Consider the following 5,360-nt stretch of genomic DNA (forward strand, 5'->3'; position numbering starts at 1 on the left):
CCACAACTTTAATTAAATTGGAAACATTAGAAACATAGGTTAGTATTAATATATCTAAGTAGATTATATGAAAAAAATGTAACACTTACATTTGTAACATGAATTTTAAATCAGGTTTCATCTTTGTGTGTAGGGAATAAGACCACACAATTGTGTATTGCTTTGGAATGATGACCATTACTTGTTAATGGCCTTACCATGAATCACAAATAGTTAGCCGAATAATTAACAATACTTTATAAAATACTACATTCAGTAATACCTACTCATCAATATATGGCCAAGGTACATGTCTCTTTTATACTCAGACATCCATGTTTGCAAATAAGTTTGCTTGTGGAGAAGTGTGTTTCCAGAAGATTGAATGATGTGAGGTTCAATAAATTCATACATGAAAATCCGATCTTGGTCCATAATGATTGTGTCCATGTACCTATAATAAGATAATTAAGTATAAACTAAAAAGTAGCAATTCCAAGATTTAAATATGGAATATAATGAAAAATCTTACATGCATCATAGTTGTATAATTGAAATATTCAACATCTTGTCTCTCCAAATGATCTATAATGCATCATTTAGATTAATGTACAATGAGACATGACACTAGAGACTAAATACTCTTAACTCTCACTCTAGCACTGGTAGTCCTCTATTCAACAATTTCTTCAAGATTTTTCTTAGAGGATCATCTTCTACTTCTGGCATGTCATAATCTTTATAGATAACAGGCTGACGCTTGACTTTCTTTACAGGACAAGAATACTAAGAATAATATTATAGTACCTATGGTGGACCAAAGTATGACATGATCAATGCATTAGGTCAAACTATAAATGTGCCTAAGGTCTCCTCTACAAATTTGATTTTTGAAGTTGAGATAAACACTCGAGTATAGGAGTCTCGAACTTCATTTATCATGACACACATTCTGGGACAGTAGTGGAGCACCATGGATAATTTGTCCTCCTTCAAGTTGTCATGCTTTGGCCACTACACGCAGAGGATCTCCATAAACCAATAGATCATATTGACTTATTTAGTTAGTATGATTTGCAGCAAAGCATAAGCCTTTTATGCTCACATGATCACTACTGGAAAAGCGCGATTTACAGACGGCATATTACCGAAGGCTTTGAAGCCCTCGGTATTGAGATGATTACCGAAGGCTTTTAAGCCGTCGGTAACATTCTCGCTAATTTAAGTTCCAAATTGGGGTTTTTGTTCCCAGTTTCATCACTTTCCCCAACTTCACGCTTCATCACTTTCCCCAACTTCACGCTTCATCACTTTCCCCAAATTTTCCAATTTCCCTCCCCTTTGTTCTCTTCTCTGAAAGCTTCCCCCTTCCCTTCTCTATTCTGCTGGTGCCCTCCATTGTGCCCTCCAATATTGAGCGATTTTGGGACAAGTGAGGGTTGGTTGGTTGACACTGGTTTGGGGATTCTTTGGCTGGGATTGAAGATGGCAGTTTGGGGGTTCTACGCCTAGGTTTGCTGAGGTCGGTTTGGTGGTTCTACGGTTGGGTTGGTTGACGCCGATTTGGGGGTTTTGCGGTTGGGTTCGTTGACGCAGGTTTTGGGGTTCGTGGGAGATGTCCGGAACGCGGCGGCAACGAGAGTCTCACTGTCTAGTGAAGACTGGTAGATCTGGAGCGAATAGCATTGCGATGGTGATGGAGGTAGCGAGACGCGCTACGGCTGTTTTCGTGTTTCTGCTCTTGCGAAATTGGTGGCGCAGGGAAGATGACATCTCTAGAGCGACGACAGCAAGGGAGATTCAGGGTGGAGGGGAGCACGATGGTGATCCGAGATGCATCGGCAATGTCTGAAGCGTGACAGTATCAACGACGGGTTCAAGAAATGACCACGTGACTATTATCAATCAACTGACAAGGAAAAATGAAGAGGAGAAAGGGGCAACAAACAATGAAGCACCACTGATGGTAGCTGCTGCCCCAGAATTTCAAGAGATTGAGTGTCCTACCACCTCTGTATACTCTAATCCTTCTTTCACTGATTCATATTATGCTTTAAATTCTGATAATTCCAATTCTCTGATGAGTGATGATTATATGAGTGCATCTGTTGATATTTCTGAATGTGTATGTGAACCTTATGACCATAATTACACTGATACTCATTTTGAAAAGCTAGTTGATGGTTTTAGGGAGTTGACTGTGATTCATGATTGTAATAGCTTTGTTGTTGTCCCTATATCTGAATTTACCACTGCTAATGTTCAATTGAGTGAAAATGTGTATTATGATGATGATAGTACTGAACCTCATTCTGAAATTAGTTGTACTATTGATTTAAATTCTGATTTTAAAGCTGAACCTACTGTGCTGGAAGTACAAACTGATTTCAGAAAGTCCAAAGAGTATTTGAAAAAAATTAGGGAAGCTGTTGACCATGTTTTGGTGCTTCAGTACTATGAAATGGATTTTGATGCTGATGTGTGTGAGCTTGAAATTGATTTCAATGTGCTTGATCATATGCATGATGTGCCTGTAGAAGTTGTTGATTTTTACGTTTGGTTTGATTCGATATAATCTAAAATCAAGCTTGGCTAATATACTTCAATGCTTGGTCTCTAGTGCTCTTTGGAATTCATCAAACTCTTTTTCTTAAAGTTCAATCCTTCTCTCAATCAAGATAGACCTATTCTAAATATCATTGAAGCTTTCTTGCTTTACCTTAGTCTGGAACCTGATTCATACCATAATAAGCATTTTCCATTGTCTTTTGTTCAAAAGAATTAGAGAGAATAATGGATTATTTTTTATATGAGGTCTCTTTCATCAATTTCTATAATCTAAATTGGACTGTATTTAGAACGATTATTTCCATATACACTACAAGAAATGTCTTATTTACACATTCTTGAGTCAATTAAATTGTTGTCCAGTAGCATTGCAAATATTGATTCCAGTAGCAAAATCTGCATAAAACATCATTTCTGGATTAATTTGATATCATGTGGTTTTCATCCAGATTTGATGGTTTTCAAGCTTTGTCCAAGTTTGCCTAGTGATTTCAACTATGTTTAAAGTAATTCCAACTCATATTCATCACAGAATAGTAGAATTAGTGGTTGAGTTCATCACAATCTGGTTTCAAATTTTGCATTCAAATATAATTCTCGGTTCATATTGTGCAAATTGTTTCTGACCAGATTTTGTGTCTCTAAATCTTGGTGCAAGTTTGTTTGAAGTTTCTAAACATGTTTCAAGTTGTACAAACTCTGGTTAACCACTGATTTGTCAAAAGCATAATTGAGTTGATTCAAAATTCTGTAAACCAGTGTTGTCACAACTTATCTAGTATCTTTTTGCACCGTGCTTATAGTCTTTGTTTGGTATTAGGTGCTTCAATTCTGCTAGCTGTTTATCTGTAGTTAGATGTAGTGTTTTTAGGCATTCTTTGAGTCTTTAATTGAGCTATCCAGCTTTGAATGCACTACTTTCTCAATTCTCCAACAGTTTTAGTTCATTTTTCTGCACTTTTAGCAACTACAACCTTGTTTTGGTGACTCTGCCTATTTCAGAGCATTTTAAACATTTGTGCAAGTGTATTTCACCATTTGAAACTTGTTTCAACTGTTGCCTTGGTCCATTTTCATTAAATCTGCAAAATCATAGTTTGACTTCCTATTTTTGTTTGAAATTTGGAACTCAACAAGTGATAGTGTGATTCAGTAGATTTTGGCACAGTTTGGTTGTTTCTATACATATATTTGGTGCATCAAAGTTCATCTTTACTGTTCCTTTGGTTACTTTTGCACCATTTCACCAAATTACATCTTCCTGCCGTAGCATTGTTTCAATATAGGAAGTGGACATTGGCTACATCTTACTTTGGAGTGATTGTTGCATTTTATCTGTTTCTACCTCTGGCATTAGAGGTTGCTTTCACTCTCTCTTGCATGCTTCTCTATACACTTTTGCCTTAAATTTTTTGTTCGTTATATTCTCCAAACACTACACATGTTACTTCTTGTCCAAATTAAGCCTAGAGGTCTGTGACATCTGTGTATGGAGAAGCATTTATTTTCTCATTGCGTTTTGTACTTGGGTGATAGAAGCATAGAATATGATCATAAGTTAGCTATATTTAGGAGATGGTTGTAATGAGAAGTGAGGAAGAAGTGATATAGAGAGTCTCACGCCCAGGCGTGACAAAGGGGGTGTTGGGCGCGACTTTACAGAGAGTCTCACGCCCAGGCGCGACAAAGGGGGCGTCGGGCGTGACTTTACAGAGAGTCTCACGCCCAGGCGCGACAAAGGGGGCGCCAGGCGCGACTTTACAGAGAGTCTCACATTCTGCAGCAGCCCAATGCCCTGTTTTTTTTTTCGCCTTTCGAAAATTACCGAAGGCTTTTGGCCCTCGGTAATTACCGAAGGGCGAAAGCCCTCGGTAAATCTTAGCGACAAGAGATTTACCGAGGGCTCTTTGGCCGTCGATAAGCCTTCGGTAATTACCTTTTACCGATGGTTTTGGGCTGTTTCCGAGGGCTTCTAACCTTCGGTAATGCCCTTCTTTTTTGTAACGGATGTCTTGTTGGAGCTTCAATGGGTAACTCCATAAGGTTAGAATACAAAAAATAAAAAAAATTATAAATGTGGCAATATTAATAAATAAACACCTATTAGGGTAATGTTTTCTCACATATGCCTTCATTATGATAACTTTGAATGAGATGGATGTTATTGGCTACGTCATCGACCTTTTCTCGATTGATTCTTGATGAGAAAGACGTTGTCTCAAGTATATTTTAAGAGTCTTCATCATGATTTCTGTGTATGATTCTTCTTTCCCATATGATTGACTATTGAGGTGTATTAAAATGATTTCTTCTCATATAAACTTTATTATAAATGCAAAAACCTCTTTAAATCAATTCAAAAATATCATCTCATATTCTTTCTGAATAGATGAATTTATAAATGATTGATCATATAAAATATCATAAAAGCATAATTTTATTCATATGATGTGCATTGAATATAATGATATGCTATCTGTAACATCTAAAAATTCACAATGCAATACTTTTTATATAAAAAAGATATATTTTTTACTAATTTTATAAATATTTTTATTGTCTCATAATATATATATATATATATATATATATATTATACATGGATAATAACAATTTTTTTTAATATATTATATAAAGAAGAAGAAAAAGTTGAGAGAGAAGGGAAGAAAAAGAAAAGGAGAAAAAAGAAAGATCACTACAAAATTAATATATTATAGGAAGGTTTTTTTCCACGAATTTGGAGAATCCTAAATAATTTTCGAGGGTTTTAGATGAAAATTGCAACTATGTTTTATTTTATTTTATTTAAAAAA

Source organism: Vigna angularis, chromosome 3 (assembly GCF_016808095.1).
Source record: "Vigna angularis cultivar LongXiaoDou No.4 chromosome 3, ASM1680809v1, whole genome shotgun sequence".
NCBI lineage: Eukaryota > Viridiplantae > Streptophyta > Magnoliopsida > Fabales > Fabaceae > Vigna > Vigna angularis.